Source organism: Anabrus simplex, chromosome 3 (assembly GCF_040414725.1).
Source record: "Anabrus simplex isolate iqAnaSimp1 chromosome 3, ASM4041472v1, whole genome shotgun sequence".
Classification (NCBI taxonomy): Eukaryota; Metazoa; Arthropoda; class Insecta; order Orthoptera; family Tettigoniidae; genus Anabrus; species Anabrus simplex.
This window is the reverse complement of record NC_090267.1, coordinates 9,131,194-9,152,914: the sequence shown is the minus strand read 5'-3', so window position 1 is coordinate 9,152,914 and position 21,721 is coordinate 9,131,194. Positions and strand designations below refer to the sequence as shown.

At 39.8% G+C, this 21,721-nt stretch overlaps 1 protein-coding gene across 3 annotated transcripts in view; it reads right to left on the bottom strand.

Moving 5' to 3' along the window:
* Positions 1–21,721, bottom strand: part of LOC136865921 (uncharacterized) — a 333,721-nt gene that overhangs the window by 165,614 nt on the left and 146,386 nt on the right. For 2 of the 3 annotated variants that reach the window (XM_067142470.2, XM_068226917.1), the window contains one exon: positions 5,084–6,432. The exons of the other annotated variant lie outside the window; for it this stretch is intronic. The gene's annotated coding sequence lies outside the window, so the exon portion shown is untranslated. Of the gene's footprint in view, positions 1–5,083; positions 6,433–21,721 lie in introns of those variants that run through there. 3 annotated transcript variants of the gene reach the window in all.

Below are 21,721 nucleotides of genomic sequence, written 5' to 3'. Positions count from 1 at the left end.
TAGAATATGATAAGTAGAGCTATATTCATTAAGAAAGGCAGAACCCTTTAGGTAGTGGCAGGAAACAGAAGCTGCACCTGGTGATGTTAATACGACTGTGTGTTCCGTGTGGGCATGCTTTTTCCAGAGCTGCATGTGCTTTAACTGAGTTGAGATGTAGCCTTACATCCAAACAATTATCAAAGATAGTGCTCCTCAATTATAATTTATAATCTCAAGTGAAATTCCCCTATTCTATACGCATCTTCTATGTCCACCTAGGTAAAGTTAATATTCATTTTATTTTGCACCACATCCACCACCTTATACACTAGACACAATTTCTTCTCTCTTGCACCTTCTTGCACTCATTAAATAAAAACCACCCAAAAGCTGGTTCTATTGCTGTGATTATAAGATCTGCGGCCGTGAAAGCCTTTTTTGATGTTGTATCTCCAATGGGGGAGCATTTTTTTGAACGGAGAAATCTTTTCTCCTTTAGCAGGTTAGCAAACTTGATTTGCTAACTTGGCGGGGCCACACAGTTTGGTCTGCCTCTGCTATGCAGAGTCCTGGAGGGGCGTGCCATTCCAGCTGATGAGTCCAAATGGCACGTCTGGACAAAACTCTGCATTATGCACACGGCCTAACCACCCAAAAGCTGGTTCTATTGCTGTGATTATAAGATCTGCGGCCGTGAAAGCCTTTTTTGATGTTGTATCTCCAATGGGGGAGCATTTTTTTTGAACGGAGAAATCTTTTCTCCTTTAGCAGGTTAGCAAACTTGATTTGCTAACTTGGCGGGGCCACACGGTTTGGTCTGCCTCTGCTATGCAGAGTCCTGGAGGGGCGTGCCATTCCAGCTGATGAGTCCAAATGGCACGTCTGGACGAAACTCTGCATTATGCACACGGCCTAACCACCCAAAAGCTGGTTCTATTGCTGTGATTATAAGATCTGCGGCCGTGAAAGCCTTTTTTGATGTTGTATCTCCAATGGGGGAGCATTTTTTTGAACGGAGAAATCTTTTCTCCTTTAGCAGGTTAGCAAACTTGATTTGCTAACTTGGCGGGGCCACACAGTTTGGTCTGCCTCTGCTATGCAGAGTCCTGGAGGGGCGTGCCATTCCAGCTGATGAGTCCAAATGGCACGTCTGGACGAAACTCTGCATTATGCACACGGCCTAACCACCCAAAAGCTGGTTCTATTGCTGTGATTATAAGATCTGCGGCCGTGAAAGCCTTTTTTGATGTATCTCCAATGGGGGAGCATTTTTTTGAACGGAGAAATCTTTTCTCCTTTAGCAGGTTAGCAAACTTGATTTGCTAACTTGGCGGGGCCACACAGTTTGGTCTGCCTCTGCTATGCAGAGTCCTGGAGGGGCGTGCCATTCCAGCTGATGAGTCCAAATGGCACGTCTGGACGAAACTATGCATTATGCACACGGCCTAACCACCCAAAAGCTGGTTCTATTGCTGTGATTATAAAAAATATTCTTCCTTCTTCCTTCCTGATCATCATTAACTCCTTTCCTCTTCAACTTTACCAGCTCCTCCTCCAAGTTTCTGATCTTCTTCCTCAGTATTTCCAGCTCTTCTTTACAGCTCTCCACCTTCTCAGTTAGCTCCTTCATCTGCTCCATGATGCACTACTTTATATCCTTACACTGCTCCTTTACCAACTCCCTAACTTGCTCCATTTGATATGCCTCCTTCATCACCTCCCTTATTGCATCAATTTCTTCCCATCCTAGAGTGTCCATGGGGTCTGGACCTGGATATATCTCCACACCCACTATTGTTAACAACACTGCCACCACCAATGCCACAAGTAGTGTTGCCAATATCATTTCTTTCACATTCTTCATCTTCTTGTTCTTTGCCTCTTAGTCATCCATAAGCTCTGCCAACTTCCTGTCGTAGCCCTATGTTGTTGCAAGGTGTTCCCCATTCCTCAGCCCATCCATTCTCTCTGCTTGCTCAATCAAGACTGAACATTACAAAACTTCATAATCTAGATTGCAAGGCAAGGCCTATATCATTTATCAGTGCTTATGCTTAACATGCATGCTCTTGAAACTCCAATCTGTGAAATTATAAGTGTAAATTAGGTAAGGCAATGAAGATGAATGGTCAGAGATAAGCAGAGTAAGTAGGGAAGGATTAATAGTAATAGCTACAAATATGTTATAAAAGTAATTAGCTGAGTCTATGGTAGTTTCTAAACACACAGTGCATTCCAAGCACAATGTTCTGTAATCGACGGTGCGAATGCGGCAGGATTAAAAATATGCTTCTAAAAAACATCATTCTTCTCCAATATTTGTATACACCGTGCAGGGGAATAACATGCCCACTAGTTACGTTAAGGAGTTCTTTAAAGCACTATGGATTCGGAGATTACTTTTATGAATAAACGTAATACTACATCCTTTACAAAAACATCGTCTTCCTGCATGAAATAATACATTTGTAAAAAGATAATATTTTTATGAACAAAATACTGCAATTGTTAAAACGGAAACATGTGCGTCCACAGCGTAGAATCATGCACGATTATAGATTAACACTTTCGTGGCCGATGATGACATAAAAGTGTCATGACGCCACATTCACTCAGTGCAGACGACGACACACGTGTCACACTCTGCACCAAATATTAAAGCTCGTATTTCCGCCAATATGTATGTAAACCAACAGACCTCTTTACTGTGCATTGTTAAGGTGTTATTAAATATATGCGCCATCTGGGCATCAGATCAATTGTTAATTAGAAGATGGCATACATTTCTGCAATGTCAAGAGAGAACAGTGAAGTTTCAGAACTTTCTCACCGGCGGAAACCCTGTATTAGTGGGATAAACAGGCGATTTGCAATTAAGACGCAGCAGGTCGTTATGCTACTTAGGTTCCAGAATGGGTAAAGAAAAGAAAAAGTAAATAAATGCAATGTAAATTTTAATCTTATACCAGTTGTGTAGTATCATTTGAAGTAATTCCACATACTGTATATCAGTTGAATATATTTGTAAGTAGTACGAGAGATATTATAAGTAGAATTATGTAAACAACGTAAATTTATTAAGGATGAGCTGTGTGTTTAATAGAAAAAATTGTTATCGTAAATTATATAATATTGTATTATAGGAAATTTTTTCTCTTGTTAATTTAATATTTAGTGCTTGACAATAATGTATTTTAGTGTACCATTTGCCACCGAGGTTATCACCTCATTTGGAAATAAAGAGATTTTGATTTGATTTTTGATTTGAGTCTGGAAGCTCTCCTGAACGCTAGTGACAATGACAGCATTGATAGTGACAACAGTGATGACAGTGTGAAAAGTGACTATAGCCACCCAAGTGGGAATTTTAATCACGTATGTGTGTCGAGAATCAACTTCCAATTCTCACATTACAGAAGATGAGAAAGATGTAAGCAAAATCTCATCTCCCCCCACCAAATTGCATGGCCAAAATTTCTTGCAGATCAGATTTGCACTCAATGAAACAATTAAACCTCATTGGTGGGCCGGGAATGAAGGTTCCACTGCAAGTGATATTATTATGATTATTTTCACTTGCTTACAGATGACAACTAGGTTGTTATTATTTTTTAGAGCAGTGTATACTCTATATTTATATGCTTATAGTCAACATGAATAACACTGTCACTTAATGTAACGCATTTACATAAGTTATTTTTGTGAGGAAATGTCACTGAAAAGAAGAGGATTACGGACTTGTACGATGTCACTGTGGATGAATTTTATGTATTTTTAGGACTATGTATCACATGGATGTTGTGCAAGTGTCACAGGGTATTAAACATTCCATGTTTTAGGAACTACATGAATAAAAAGAGATTTCTACTTCTACTGAAGGTCCTCCATTTTGCAAAAAAACTCAGCTGAGGGACATCCAAAACCAACAGATTGTTTGTATTAAATATGACCAATGATCGAATACATCAAAGATAAAATGAAAGAGGTAGGGAGATGTGTAGTGCTGTGGTAGGCTGATGTTTTGCCAGTAAATAGAGCATCAAGCTCTATAAGCTCATGGAGCCAGATGGTACAGTTATAAATTTTACTGTCTACACCAGGATAACAGAAAACATAGGTGGGAAAGGCCATGCTGCAAATATAGTGCTCTGTCTTATGCAAGGCCAGATAAATTTAGGACATGCACTCTATACGGACAATTTCTATAACAGCTATTCTTTATCTGCTACACTTCTCAGTAATGGGAGACATTCTACTAGTAGGCAGAGTTGGCAAAAAGGAAACACCCACCAGTGTTTTTGAGAGCAAACTAAAAGTTGGCAAAGTTGTCTGCTCTTATGCCAACGGCACAGCCGCGGGAAAGTGGCGGGATAAGCGCGAGGTACAATTCATTTCCACAGAACATGAGCTTGCATGGTGGAGGTCAGCAACAAGATGGGCCAAAAAACTGAAGCCTAAAGCTATAGTGGAGTATAATAGACATATGTCGGGCTTAGATCACCAGGACCAAATGATTTTCTACTATCCTTTCACAAGAAAAACAACTAAAGTGATATCAAAAACTAGGAATTCATGTGGTTGAAATGATGTAATACAATTCCTACATGCTGTATAACAAATTCTCTGTAAATAAGGTATCACTCAACAATTTCCAATTGGTGATAATGGAGGAGTGATTACCAGCCAGTAAATGTGTGGCTAAGGAGAAAGGCTGTAGACTGAGGAAATGGGGTAAACAGTGCTACAAAAAGGGGCAGCGCAGGGACAGCATGTTCTACTACAGAGAGACCAGAAATTCCACAAGAGACATAAATAATTGACCACAAACAATGGCATGTCTCCCAGTGTTTGTTGTAGAACACGGTATTGACTAGTTACATTGTACACATTATGGAGATTTTTTTAATAAAATGATATTTGTTTGTGGTGTCGAATCCTGTGGATCTTTTGCCACTACTTGCACCATATGATATGAACCTCCATATAATAGGAATTGTGGAAGAGTGTAGTGTTGAATGTGAGGGAAGGAACATTCAGGACGACACAAACACCCAGTCGCCAGACCAGGGATATTAATTATTTACAAATAAAACCCACTGAAACGGCCGGGAATCGAACCCAGGGCCGCCGGATGAAAGGCGGACGCGTTGCCCCTACACCGCGAGACCGGACAAGGAGTAATGAAAATATACATTGTTCACACAGCAATAATAATATTCTGCTGCACAGTACTGTTGTGTGAAATGTTAAAAATTTATTTCCCTGTTGTAAAGAAGTTCTACAATCGAACAAAACATTATTTTCCTCGTTCCACTTCATTACCAGTCATGATGCATATTCTGCATCCAAGGGCATCGAAGGCGAAAAGCTCATCGGTAGTGTTGCTGATGCAGCGAGCGCGTCATGCCTCGTATTCACACAAACAATATTAAATAATTACATTAATAATCTAAAATGCATAAGGACACAGAAATGAACACCTTCACACCAAACATGATATCCGAGCGGCGGCAAACACGTTAATTCGCCGTGCACATGCACTATCACCCTCCTTACAAAAGCGCGTCTTTTATTCCGGAATGTCTTCCCATGTGGGTTCGGAGATTACCTCGATGTGTAAATGTGGCAGTGCACACTTCACAACGGTACGGTCGCTCAGCCGAGTGAATAACCATATGGGCTCGGAGATTACTAACCTGCGTAAATGATATATCACATTCTGGACAAACATAGGGCCTGATCCCAGAGTGTAGAAACATATGTGTCCGGAGGTAATCTTTCCTTGTAAAAGCAATACCACATTCGCAGCATTGGTGTGGCCGTTCTTGAGAGTGAGTTAGCATGTGTAATCGAAGGGTATCTTTCCGGTTAAATTTACCGCCACACTGTTCACATTGAAATGTACTTATGTTAGAATGGGACAACATATGTTTCCGGAGACTTCTTTGCTGCGCAAAGTTGCTATTGCATTCCTCACAGCGATAGGAAATATGTGGAATATGAGCTAAAACATGGCTGCGAAGAGAATCCTTTCGAGCAAAAGTGCTGTTGCACTCATTACACCGGAATGGCCTATCAGTACTGTGAGTCACCATATGCTTCCGAAGATTACCTTGGTGTGCAAAACTAGTATTGCACAATTTACATTTAAAGGGCCTCTCCGCAGAGTGAATTACCATGTGTCTTTTCAGGTGAGCGTTCTGCGAAAACGTATTGTTGCATTCATTACAGTGGAAAGGCCTGTCTCCTAAGTGTGTCAACATATGTTTACTGAGATAACGCCGTTGCGAAAACGTTTTATTGCACTCTTTACAGCAATACGGCCTGACCCCTGAGTGAAATAACATGTGTTTTTGGAGACTGGAGATGTTTCGGAACACCATATTGCATACTGTACAACTACGCATACATTCTCCGGGTTCCGGGGTCAATACGACAACATTCTTCACTCTGAAATATAAACCAAATTAAGATCAAAACAAATACTAATGAATCCGTACATAATGCTTCACCGAACAAATCAAATATCATTATTTGTGCTTTAGAAGTTCCCAACATGCAACATTTCTCCCACCTTGCAGATGAATTCATCATGTGATCAAGTGTTTGCATAAAAGCAATAATATCTTGCTTATTAGCTGGAGTAAAGTTAACACTGTACACAATGAATGGAAATTAAGAATTAAAAGTTCAAAACATAGCTTTATTAAGCATGATATTCCCCAAAAGTAAAATGTGGCAGGAGGGCTGATGACCTTCGATGATAGGCCCGTTTCAACAACAAGTGAAACAAAATATGGCAGGAGCCTCTGTATCTAATCTCACAAATTTGTTTTGAAATACCAAGTCATTTTAAATATATAAATTATTTCTCTGACAAATAAAATAAATGAATAAGGTACATACTGCAGTCCTTAGTCCAGGCAACTCAACAACGGGAATCTTCCCAGATTTTTGTTCATAGAGTTCTGAATGGGAAATTTGAATACAAGGAGATAAACAGTTTTCTTTTCTGTCTTGGATTTTGACTGTTACAACTTTTTTTTAGAATTCTGATGAAATTGATGAAGATAATTATTATGTACTGTTTATCCTCTAATCTCTATAAAATGGATTTGGACATAACATCATTTCATGAGAAGTTGAGCCTTGAGCACATTGAGAATTTCAAGTAGTATGTCTGCTCCTCAAGTTGCAACAGATATTAGTCAAGTCAATATCACTCGTCTATGGTATGTCTTCCCATGTAGCAGAAGTTTTGGATCTGCCCAAGACACTGAATAACAGTATACTCTTATTACGTGCGGAGGTTAACGCGATGGCAAGCTGACACAAAAGTTATCATATAGAATGCTAATGTATCAATTAAACTTGTTCATACCAGAAAAGCAAGTTGTGAACTTGTGGTAATTGAAACCATAAAATCACTGGGGCATTTCTACAAATCCTTGATTAGTGACGCGATACATTCAGAAGGATAGGTTGAAAGTGATCACGTATATGTAAATTCATGTTCAGATTTAAAAGTGAATTGTTGAGTCTTGTGTCTGTGAGAAGTGCATTGAAATAATCCTCAAGAACTATTCCGGAGTGAGATAGGGAAATTAATGTGGCTTTCTTGAAATAAACATATGAAGTGTATCATATCACTGTTTTAGATTAAGGCTTAGTTGTATATTGTAAATGAATTTATTGTAATTATTACCCAGGAAGCAAGTATATCTCTCTAGCATTTTATGAAATAGACTGCGAGTTATGTGTTTTTTGTTAACAATATTACTAAATCTTGACTCTCAGCTTCATGTAAACTTCCATTATGGCTACCAATAACCTAATTTAATATGTGGCAAAAGCTGGTCTAGAAGGCCATGAATAATGGACGAGAAGTTTCGTCGTGCTGACAACATGACTACTCATAATCTATAGGTCTTCAGGATGAGCAGCTGTCACTTAGTAATCGATATTCCTACAGACCACATGCACCATATGATTTCATTTTTTATGTGGAGAAGAATTTTATAATAAGATTTTATGCTAAAACCATCCACGGAGCAAGGGCGATTTGATGTTCATGGTTGAATAAACACTCCACCATATAACAACAGCTCCAGTTAATATAAATAGTATACATTCTTTTCCTTTCTTGTATACAGTATGAAGATTCCTTTAAATTTCTTGAGGGTATATTCATGTAAATATTATTTATTAGATGAGAGGTGAACTACACAGGTTTAATTTGAAGAAAACTACTGATTATTCCAGCTATTTGACATTGATGATGGTGATATTTCAAATTCATCAAAAAATACCAACCCGTTATATACCTTCATTTTCATATTATGGATACTAAAAAGATGTCATATCTAAGTGTTGAATAGTTTATGTTAACTGTGTATAGAATCGGAGCAAGGATTACATTTGTCTGACCGGGCGAGTTGTCCGTACAGTTAGGGGCACGTGGCTGGACCTCGCATCCGGGAGATAGTGGGTTCGAATCCCACTGTCAGCAGCCCTGAAGATGGTATTCCACAGTTTCCCATTTTCACACCAGGCGTATGCTGGGGCTGTACTTTCATTAATGCCACAGCTGCTTCCTTTCAACTCCTAGGCCTATCCTATCCCATCGTCGCCATAAGACCTATCTCTATCGGTGAGATGTAAAGCCACTAGCAAAAAAAACCATTCGTCTGATTTCTGGTCTCATCGTACATGTACCTCACTGAGTAGGAATTTGGTCTTCAATGATAATTACCAGAATAGGGTCAGATCTTATTATCTCATGACGATGTGTGCATATTTGAGAATTAAACATGTTATAAATGTAATAGTCATTTGAATACAGCTTACTCATCAGTACGAAAGGTAGCCTATATTTGACGACAGGAATATTTATGACCTTCAAGTACACGGAAAGATTGCAGTCTTCGAGAATAAAGTATATTACGCCTTGTTACGAATAACGTAAGATAATGGTATTATGAGACAACATGTGGATCTTTGTAATGTGATTGTTGATATGCCAGCAAAGTCTTTGTTATAAGCCATGTATGTTTATATTATAATTGGGAGTTGTCGATAATGCAATTAAATGAAGTAGACGAGATAGTATCGTCGTACTGAGTGAGAATTGACACGCGATATATATAGGACCTTTAGAGAGATTATGAACATATTCCGCCCGCGTTGATATTTATCTCATGAACAAAGACCGCCAGTGTGATTCAGGACTGTATAATTCAGGCGGTTACCATGTAACTAAAGCTGGAGGAAATGATGATCTTTATACATTAAAGAAATTTCGGGTTGTAATTTGAAGGGAATCTTCAGAATCATGCTTGTTTCAGATGCATGAACCTAGTTACTTTAGTGGGATATTTGTCTGTTTATTTCAAGTGGAGCCACTGCTATTTTCGCATCAACGATAGAGACGACATTGATTTTTCTATCACATTGTTTAAGTTCACCATGGTCGCCATTAACTGTTCACTATTGGATCACATTTTTGCACTGCTGCCATAATTTATCGATTGCTATTGGCTAATATTTAGCATGGCCGTCATTGTTTACATTGGATTTTCATCGGCTGCCTTCCTTGTTTACTTCTCTTCGGCAATCTTCCTCAAAGTATGCCTACTTAGATATTTTTGTGTTCATTTAATTATCTTGGTAATTTAAATTTTTTCCGTGGTTAAATAATAATTTACGACGAATGCAGAATACTTATCGACTGCCTACGTTATGGAATTAATAAACAATCCACACCACCCATACATATTAATCTATACATAAGAAACAAAGTCATGATGTAATATTATAATATTGATATTTTAGAGGTATTTAATTCATTCTAAGTATACAAGGGTCAAGGACAAATATAATATTGAGATTTTAAGAATACTATTGTAAGAATAGTAAGTTTCACCATATTTCAAAAAACATACATAAATTACATCTTAATGTCTTGGGAATATCAAGGTCTACATCCATTCAACAACATCATACTACTGAAGATTCTACTTAGGAATGTACGTAAGGTGAACACAGCGGACGAAGAATTTTGTTCACCCACGTGCGCACACATAAATGGATTATTAAGCCTGTACAGATGGCGCAGTGAATGAGTCCCGTACTCAACCACGCGCGCACTTCCCCTACGTGAACAAAAGGCAGTAGCGATTAGTGAGAGATTGATGTTTCAAGCAGACAGTGTATGTCAATATGAGCAAATATAAAGATGTGACCAAGTGGAAAAAAGAGGCAGTCGTGTTAGGCCGCACCCATGGCCATACGGTGTGTGAAATTCCTGCATTTGTTGGTGTTGGTGTCTACAAGTAGCGATGTACTAAACGTGGTCGCAAAACACCATATCAATGTTGTGGTCGGAAAAAGATCCCGACTGAGAGGAACCGGAGACGCGTTTCAGGGCTCGTGAATCACAATCGCGTCCAAGCCTGACAGGAATTGCTGCAGTCAGTGATTGAAGGTTCATCTCAACCTGTTAGCAAAAGAACATTGCGACAAGAACGGCATTCTGGAGTCGGTCGCCTCATAAGAGCCCACTGCTCGCGCAGGCACTCAAAGCTGCAAGTGTTCAATTTGCTAGAAAGCTAACTGGCAGAATGTAATATGGCCTGACAAATTATGATCTTAACTATACTGCAATGATGCACGTCGTCAAATGCACCAGAGGCAAAATGAAGCATTTCATCCTGGATGTGTGCAAGGTGAGGTTCAAGCCGGAGGTGCATATGTGATGTTTTCAGTATCATGGTTTGGGCTCGCTCATTGAGGTGGCCACCGAGATGAACCAGCATGTTTATAAACATTCTGGATGATTAGGTGTTGCCTTTCAATCAACATCTGGATGATTTATATGCTACTGATGTCCCAATTTAGCAAGATGGCGACAGTAAAGTTAATCGGGCTGGACGCATATGTAATTGGCTTTATGGACATTTCCCCACCCAATTACATCCTGACTGGTGTGCAAGATCACCTGATGTGAGCACTAATGAAAATCTGTGCGAGATGTTGAAACAGTGGGTTAAACATGGATATCAGCATCCCCGCCATTTGGTGGAAATGCGCGTCCTCAGCGAGTGGGTTAACCTGCACAAGCTTGTGGACGAACTTCGTAACAGAATCCAGATGGTTATCAAGTCTACAGGCGGAGTTACACGGTATTTTATAATGCTTGTAATGGTTTATCCAGGGGTGATTAATTTGTTGTCTGGGGAGCTTATTTAAACTCGATTATATAAGATGCTGGCTGATGACATGATAAGGTCAGAGTACATGCCAGGTTGCATATATGCAAAGAGTTAATTATATGTATCACATAATCATTTTCATGTAAAAATAGCCAGGAGATCACTAGGATAGTCTGGCAGCCTGATCGCTGTTGCTCGCTTAGCACCACCCAGGGATCACGTGTAGGGTACTTTTAGGTTAAAACCTACGGACGTGAGCAACTCCTTAAAGTGATTCCATGCAGGAGTCTGGCTCATCTGATAAATAACATGCTGAGTGACAGAACATTTCATGTAGTCTTGCGGGATGAAATCTGCAAACCCAGCAAACTAAATAATGGAATCCCGCAAGGTTCAGTGCTTGCCCCACTCTCGTTTAGTTTATATATCTCAGATATACCATCCACAAGATCCAGGAAATTTGGGTATGCAGATGACTGGGCTCTTGCCACTAAAGACCTATGCTTCGAGCAGACAGAGGAAACGTTGACAAAAGATCTCTCTGTTTTAGGAAAATACCTTCAAAATGGAGACTTCAACCAAGTATGAGTAAAACAGAAGTTTCTTGTTTTCATCTGAACAACCAAATGGCTTCAAGGGACCTCAAAGTATACTTTGATAACACTCTCCTCTGCCACAACAGACACCCCAGATATCTAGGTGTTACACTCAACAGAATACTGTCATTCCAAGAATATCTGAGAAAGAGCGCTGCCAAGATTCAGACACATTAATTCGAAAACTGTGTAGTTCTTCTTGGGGTGCAAGTGCAATTACTCTACGCTACTCAGCTCTCAGTCTAGCTTACTCTACTGCGGAGTATTGTGCCCCTGTCTGGATGATCAGTCCTCATGTGAAGAGATTAGACGTTAAGTTAAATGACACAATGAGAATGATCACTGGCACGATCAGATCAACTCCAATTCAATGGTTGCCCGTACTAAGCCATATTCCTCCACCCCACCTCTGTAGAAGCATTGCTCTGATGAATGAATACAATAAGATCCAGAATAATCAAAGATTGCCCATTCATGAGGATATCCCTCACCTACATGTAGACAGACTTAAGTCAAGACGTCCACCCATCTGTACGGCGGAGTACCTTGTACATAGTCATTTCAATCTGACTGGGAGATGGTCTAATGAATGGAGACAATTTGCTTCAGCAGAATCCTTAAATATACCATGCATTACACAGAAGGTACCTGGCTTTGAACAACCGCGGAGAGTATGGTCCAAGTTAAACCGCATCCGGACTAACCACGATGTGTGTGCAGATCTTCTGTATAAATGGAAGAAAAAGCCGCCATCCTGCTGCGACTGTGGTGCTGAGAGGCAAACTGTGAAGCACATCACACAAGAATGCCCACCGAGACGTTTCAATGGAGAAAAAAAGTGAATTTTTCCTGGCGACGCCACAGGCAATTACATATGTAAATAATGTAGATTTTATTTTCATATTTTATGAAATACTTCCTCTCATGCAGAGGCTGTCTTGCGACTAAGTATACTTTTACATTTATTTTTAGAAGATAAATAGATATACTGTACTGTACCTGTAATTTATTGTACTGTTCATGTATATGCCATATGATAAATAAATAAATAAATAAATAAATAAATAAATAATCACGACTGAGATAATACAAATGAAGCTGGATATAAGTGTTCAATTTGGTTGCTAGACATAGATTTCATACTGGATGATAGTTGAATGCTGTATATTGATATATAAATACTGGTCAGAACTCAGCATTATTATATCACATGATATATATCTGGTCAAGGTATGAGTTGTTTCAGATTTTCATATAACATTGAATTGGGTTTCTCAGATGATTAGCATCAGCTGTTTTACTGTCTGAACCGATGTCATTTATATTTCTACCTGCTGATGGTATTGTTAGTCTTACTTGAACATGTCATTACTGTGACTTCATTCATTCATATATCTAAAAGGAATGAAATAAATGGAGAAACCTCCCTCTCAACAATGCAAATTGAATTTGTTATATGGTAGTTTGATGAATCGTCACCTGTTTACTAAAGTTTTATGTAGATGTCAGCACAGTTCTTAGGACAATGTACGCAAATTGTGTGCTCAGAACCTGATTTATACCGTACTTTAATACTAAGAAATTTTCTCCTTGGAGATCAATCCTCTGCTCTGGTATTCGACTGTTTATGAACCTATGAAATTTATCCTCTGACTAGTCAATGGTTATGATATGTATTTATTGGAAGTGATGTATGCCTGCTTCAACATAGCCTTCATTTAGGTTGATTATATACAGACCTTGTAACCTAGGTGCACTTTTGTTATAATTTAACACATTTATTTATTTATTTATTTACATAAAGGTTACATTTTGTTGCCCACTTATTATAAAATAGATTACAATATATACATCCACATCAATTTACATACGTACATACACCCTCACTATAGACTGTTATGTCTTTCAACATTCAGTCTCTCAGTGTATGTAAATTTTCTTAATCCCAACACATTTCACTTCCTATATGACCATCCTCAATTAATGCACATTGTCAATAGTTGAAATTATCTAAATGTTCTGCCAGTGCATTCCCAATCTGACCACCAGTTCTCTTAGGTATCGTATCTAATTGTAATTCGCTCTGTCGTCCTGCATAGTATGTCACGTTTTATCGTTAAATCATTAGACTGAGTCTAACCACCATCACCCTGGTATCCCTCGACAACTATTCCCCTTCAAGACTGAGTCCTTTAATCTTCTGCGAAACCTATCCTCCTCAATTCACACTGCACGATTCCAACACCAAACCTCATCTCCTGGGATTGTTCCAGTGAACATTGTCACTACCTTCATACCTATTATATCCTGAGTCCACCCAGCTTTCTTTCCCATGAAACATTGTTGGCCTAAAACACATCAGTTTAAAGATAGTTTTAAATGGAAAATGATATCTTTCTTAGAGAATACTGTCCATCACAACTGACAGGTCACACCATTATCTTGCTGCACCTTGACTCAATTTCACTTCCTATATGACCATCCTCAATTAATACACACCGTCAATAGTTGAAATTATCTGAATGTTCTGCCAGTGTATTCCCAACCTGACCGCCAGTTCTCTTAGGTATCTTATCTACTGACATTACAGTAGTCCTGGAAAGTCAAATGTTTGCATCACACTCAGTGCAAGCATTTTCAACTTTGAAGGTATTAGACTGCAGGCTTTCAACACAATCTGCCGCTAAGACCAAGTTGTTGGCATAAACCAAATAAATTACTACATATCAAATGAACTGAATCCGTCAATGCCAATTTATACATTTGAATAGAAAACCCATGCAAACTATGAACAGCAAAGGTGAAAGATTACAGCCTTTTACGACCCCTTTAAGTACCCTGAAAAATAACTCATTCTACCATCAATTCTCAACGCAACCCAATATAAAACATACATGCCCACCACCTCTACCGCATCAATATAACACTAGGAGTAGGAACATCAGACAAGCAAGCACTGCTGAAACATTAGGAAGTACATAATATCTGGTGAATGAGTAAGTACCCATTTTATATAAAAAATTATTTTCCAGAGGAACTCCACATTCCATCATATGTCAACAAGTCCCTTTTCTGTTTCATTACAGAATATTCACATTTCATTCTACGGTTGTCTACATCTAAAAGGGGTATAACGTTTCCATGAAGTTGTCATATGGGCCAATAGTTAACTCTTTTGAAAAGTTTTAACAGCGATCCTGACCAACAACCGAATGTCTGCTAGTACTCGTTACCAACAAAGATTTTTACACAACACATATTATGACAACTTAATCCATATCATTTCAATGTGACTATGCATTTTTAACCCTTATGTTTTTATAACAGCTTTTGCACTTAATATGCATGCTTTGTTCCACTGATAGCCTTGGGTTCAGTACACTGGTCCCTAAGTGTTGCTTATTGTTCAAGTATTTATGAAGAAGATCCATTTTAGAATCAGACACGAACATTTTAAAGAAATAATGTGACTCAAATTATTTTAGACGAACATTTCAATATTTCTAAAGTGATTTTCATGTGTGTACACATGTTTTCTAGGTAATCTTGTACTGTAGATATAAGGAACCACAGTGTCAGTGTTTAACAGCATAGTTTATATAAACTGGATAAGGTCCTCAGACCAATGTTTGTTTCAGGATTGAACAAGGCTGATGATGCCCAGTAAAGAGAGGCGAAACCTGTACTTTAAAATTTGGTACTTTCTATGTTCATTTAACCACACAACAGTGGATTGTATAGAATAAGTGGTATAATAAAATACTCCTTGTATAAACTTTGTGATAAAATTGTTTTCAGTACAGAACAATGATGAAAACGACTTGTAATTACTGAATTCGTCCAATCAAAAGCTATCTTACTAACATTATGCTAATCGTATTACTCTATGAAGCCATAATTCATAATTTCACTGTCATCTAATCATGCCATATAGTGACAATGGATTTTATTTACCATCCCTTACACTTCAGTCTCATTTTACCAACATCCATGACAAACTCCCCAATAGTTCAGTTGTTCGTAATGTCACCAGAAGGATTCTTGAGATGATTTTCGAAATATTCCTTCCACCAGTCCTGTGACTTCCTTGGATCTATATTTTCACCCGATTTACCAAACCATCAATCATTACTATTTTCAGTCCCTTTCTAATATTCTGCATAATTTTCCAAAAAGATTAACTTGGCACTCGAGTTAGCCTTTCTATCTTGCACTGAAACCATGTCATTCTTGAATTCAATAATATAATTATTTGTGTACCGGGCGGTACACCTCTACACCGTTTATTTAAAAGTTGCGCCAGTCGAAACTCCTCTTCTGGAGGAAGGTTGAACTTTATCTATTCTATTAATTCTCTACTTTCTCAGAAGATGTCACCACGTGGAAAATTTTGAGTTTTTGAACTGTGTCACTTTTGATGTGTTTTTGTTTCGCTTGAAGTAAGAAGTGTGAACTTTCTCTTCTAGAGGACACTACTGAAGAATTACAATAGTGCAACCTAGTGCGAAATCAAAGAACTATTTTGTTGGAGAAATTTTTATTTCAAGAGTTTGTTCTTTGTTAAATTTCTTTCTGTCATGGTTTACGTTGGCTGTATACCCCTCCTTTTCCCCTTATTTTGGATCTAGCCAATCCCGAATTTCTTTAATTAATTTTCCACCAATAATGTGTTTCTTCTTCCTCTATGTAGGGGCTTCTTTTCCCGAACCAATAAAAACTTTGAGGGAGGGTGTTTTCTTTCCCCTAACGCCTAGAATCTTCCGCGAGAGGATATAAACTGCTGATTTTAGGGTCTCCGGGCCACTTCTGTTCCATCTTTCAGTGTATTAAGTACATAGCAGGAGGCGGGAAGCGCCTCTTTCTTCTTCAGCCGTTCAACTCCAGGTAATGGCCTATTAATAACTTCTTTTCTTGCTAGGTCGGCAGTTTAACACTCGCGGCGGGTTCGAAGCATTTCCATCATGTAACCTTTTCCTAAAATGTAATTACTCGTTTCATCTTTTTCTTGTAAAGCTACATATTGGGATAGAGAGTGCTAACCCTCTCGAGCTCCCACTCACATTTGTTTGAGGTGAACTTATTTTCTCAAACTATTCTTCGTTTATGTAATGTAAAGTGTTCTTCTCTAAGTCACCTCTGTAGTATGGGATTAGCCCTTGCGTTAGTGGCCCAGAGCCAGATTAGGTTTTAAAAAAACAAAGTGTATTAGGAGTGCAAGATCGCCTCCTCTCAAATTGTTATTTTAGAGGTCATGTAATCAACCTTCTTTTCATGTAATAGACCTCTGTAGGTTGGGTATTTTACCCCTGTGAATACGTCCTTAAAGGACGGCTTGAAGGTAGAGTTTGGTTTGGCCGTTGAAAGGCTTAAATTTTAAGAGCGGATCGCTCTTTTGAAAATGGAGTGTCATATGCCTCGTGGAGGCTTTTCTGTGTAATTCGGAGCCAGGGGCTCCTAGGGATGAATGGGGTTTTCTGCCCCTCTGTTAAAACTTGTGTTTGTGGTAAAACTGAGCTGATCGCAGAAGTCAGGGCATGAAGCCCAAAACCTGTAAATATTGTATCTCCCCTTGTTTTGCTACATTGTACCTGCCATGTCTGTTATTGCTTTGTTTTTGAAAAGAAAATATAACCTAGTTAAATTTTAAATTACTTTTACATTAACTTTGATTCCGTAGTTTGAAACCCATTCACGCCCGCACCTTCTTACGCCTCTACCTACCGCTAAAACACGGTAACAAGTGGTAGCAGAGCGTGGTTGAATGGGTCTCAATTTAGCCCCTTTTGACGGCTAAACATTGCTTTGATTCGAACTCTAACAATTGTCTCAGTTGCTGGAATTTTTGAGTTTTTCAAAATTGTTCTGTCATCATGCCCGGCCCTCGCGATGTTCTCCTCCTTAACTATTTGCGCAAAGAGGAGTTGATATACGAGTTAACTATCAGAAATGTGCAATCTGGAGGCACGGTTGCAATCGACACCAACAAGCTTAGAGAGTCCCTTGATTTGCCCATTTCCATCCCCAATTTGGGAGAGAAAGAAATTGATGACTCTCTTTCCACGATCGTCGAGAATATTACTGGGCTAGCATCTGTAGTCAGCTTTTTTGATGAAAACGATCCGTCTCCTAATCAAATTAAGCGTGTGCAAGGCAGGCTGTATCACTTTGCAAATAGAGTTAATGATCTGTTGTCTCTAAAGGTGAATGACGTTCAGAGGAAGCAAGCTAATACGCTCCTTGAACCTATTTCTGAATTGTCTAATAAGGTCACTCAATTGCTAACCGGCGAAGCTCCTCCCAAAACTGATCAACCCGCCACGGTGAATGTAGGTAACGAGGAAGAGCCTCCTCAGGGAGAAGTCAATAGGATAACCGTTGCTGCTCAAACTATCTCTGCCCCATTGGACAACGAGTCTGAACGCCGCACATCGTTGAACAATGTACGTGCTGAATTAACTTCTTTGCCATTGAAACCTTTAACGACTATGTCACCTGGGTTCAGCAGCTTGCCTCATCCATTGGCAATGTTGCTTAGAGGTATCTCTAAGTTTTCCGTCAACACCACCAGTGACGTAATTTCATTTTTAAGATTTCTAGTGGAATTTCAGGATCATGCCCTTGTGTTTTCTCTTTCCCCATGTCAAATTTTGCAAATTATCTATCCTTATGCTATTGGTGTTCTATCTGACAAAATAGTTAGAGCCATCGCTGAGCAATCTTCTATTGAGGATTTCCATGCCCATTTGCTAGCTAACTTCATCCCGGCTAGGGCCAGGTCCTCCCTTATTCAGAAATACTATTATCGGGTACAGCGCTTGGATGAAAACCTGGCAGACTTCATCCAAGATATTAAGTTTTATACTAGGGTGTTTGCTCTTCACTTCCCTGAGGATCAAATTGTACAAGCTATTGTGGAAGGTATTTCACCATCCTATAGGTCATATTTGTGTTTCGCGGCGTGCCCGCAAACCTTCTCTGAACTGGAAGCATTAGCCGTCTCTGCGGAAGGAGTTAGGTATGCCGATTCCTTGCGTGTGGCGAAAGAACCCCCGCCTTCCTTTAGTAACACTCGGCCTCCACCTCGCCGACCAGTCAATCCCCGTAAATGTTATGCTTGCGGGTCGCCTGACCATCTGCGGAATAAGTGTCCTCTGATCAAGTCAAGTGGGACAAGGAATGGAGCAGGGTCATCACAAGGCTTTTTTAAGTGTGGGGCCTTCTCACATATCGCCAAGAATTGCCCAAACTCAAATAGCACCCCCTCCTGCTCAACTTCTGGTGCAAATTCCAGCTATGCCAATAATAAAAAGTGACTAGTGGTGTCGGCTGAGCCGACTAATCCATCTTCCCGAGACTCAGCCCCTAGTAAACAGGTTGTAAATGCAGAGAACGACCAGCCTTCAAATTCATCTTTTGAATGCCCTAAAGAGTGTCTTAGGATTGCGGCGGATACCCCCGCACCTGTTCCTTTTCTTAAGATTGAGTTAAATAACGAGCCTATAACAGCTCTCTTAGATTCAGGCAGTGTTTGTTCCATTATTTCGGCTGATTGGTATTCTAAATTGAAATCTGTTTGTAAACTCCCTGACTATGACTCATCTCCTGTTAAATATGTTTCGGCTAATTCATCTCCATTAGAAATTCTAGGTTCCTTACATGTCAAAATTCGTGTTTTTAAGTTTACATGGAAAGTTAAATTGTTTGTGGCCACGCAATTGTCTTGCCCCATTATATTGGGAGCTGACTTTATTTCTCACACTGGTCTTGTGCTCGATCTCCGGTCTAGGTCGTGCACATTCAAATTTGCTTCTAGTTGTAAAATCCCACTATTAAAGTGTAATTCTGTAGCATGTTCATCTATTTCGCCTACCCAGGATGAGATGTTGTTAGACCTTAGACATCTACCTGAGGAGCAGGCTGATAGTATTCGGAAACTGTGTCAGTCGTTTCCCGAGGTGTTCTCTGATACTCTTGGTGTTACTGACCTTATTGAATACAAAATTGAGGTCACGGACTCGATTCCTGTCCGTTTTCCACCGTATAGGCTATCTCCACCTAAAATGAAGGCTCTGAAGGAAATCATCGATCAGATGTTGAAGGATGGTATTATTAGGCCCTCTAAGTCAGCGTATTCTTCGCCTATTTTTCTAGTCCCGAAACCCCAAGGAGGCTTCAGGCCTGTCATTGATTACAGGGCTCTCAATCGGAAGGTGGTGTTACAATCTGTGCCCCTTCCCGACCTTCATTCTTGCTTTTCATGGTTTCGAAAGGCCAAGTTCTTCACTATCTTGGACTTGAATCAGGCCTATAATCAAATTCCCCTTGCCGAAGAGTCTAAACACCTTACAGCGTTTGCCACGGACTGGAATTTATATGAATACAACCGCGTGCCTTTCGGGCTCCCCACGGGGGCAGCTGTGCTCACTAGGCTACTAGATAGGGTCTTCTCCGACATCAAATTTGAGTACTTATATCACTACTTGGATGATGTCGTCGTATTTTCCGAGACTTTTGAAGAACATCTAGATCATCTGCGAGAAGTTCTGAATCGCCTTCGTAAGGCTGGGTTAACTGTCAAGTTGTCCAAGGTTGCCTTTGCTAAGCCCTCCATGTCATTCCTAGGGCATATTGTGTCACCCGATGGGGTAGCTGTCGATCATTCTAGAACACAGGCCATCCGTGATTTTAAACCTCCTAAGGACATCAAAGGTATCGCTAGATTCATTGGTATGGTGAATTTCTTCAGGAAGTTTATTCCTAACTTCGCCAATAGAGCGGCGCCCTTAAACCTTCTTCGTAGGAAAGGCATCAAATTTGAGTGGGGACCTTCTCAACAAGCCGCTTTTGAAGACCTTAAATTAGCTCTCTGTAATGCCCCTGTACTTGCTATGCCTGATTTCTCGAAGAAATTCATCGTCCAAACGGACGCGTCGTCGTCAGCTGTAGCTGCAGTCCTTCTTCAAGAGACTGAACTAGGGAGGCGTCCCATCGCCTATGCATCTAGGACTCTATCGGCTCAAGAAGCCAAGTATTCCATCTATGAGCTCGAAGGGTTGGCAGTCTTATTCGCCTTAGAAAAGTTCCGTCTCTATCTGGAACATGTCAAATTCGACCTGGAGACAGATAATCAAGCCTTAAGCTGGGTCTTAGGTAGGCCGCGTCGTACTGGTCGTATAGCCCGTTGGGCCATCCGTATTTCTGCCTTCCAATTTGATGTACGACATATCAGAGGTACCGAAAATGTTGTTGCTGATGGACTCAGCCGTATGTTTCACAACGACGTCGAAACCCACGAACCGGTCGACAGTTCATCACCTTCCGAGTCCATACTATCCGAGGTTAATGCCATCCTAACAGATGCTCCCATGCTTTTTAGGGATATTGAGAAATACCAACGTGAAGATCCGACGCTGGCTCCTATAATGGAAACCCTTTCTTCTGGGGAACATGCTGTCCCTTATGTTCTGAGGAATGGTGTTCTATGTTGCCCTTCGAGGCATGATAAGTTGATGAAAGTTGTTGTTCCAGCGGTTCTTGTACCTATGATCTTCAAATACTATCATGAGACCCCATTGGGGGGGCATCTGGGTATCTTTAAAACTCGTGAAAAGATTCGTGAAATGTTCATATGGAAAGGTATGGACGGTGAAATCCGTGAACTTGTAAAAGCTTGTAAATCTTGTTTGCTCAGTAAACCCACCATGTCCACTAAAGTAGGCCTTTTGTCTTCTCATCAAGCGTCGCGCCCCATGGAACGCCTGTATATTGATTATGTGGGACCCTTCCCCCAGTCAAAGGGCAATGCCAACAAGTTCATCCTTGTGTGTGTAGATGGTTTTACAAGATTTTCCTGGTTATTTCCGACTAAGCTGGCTACCGCGCAGTCAACCATTACTTGCTTAAATTCTATTTTTGCTTCTTTTGGTCCGTGTC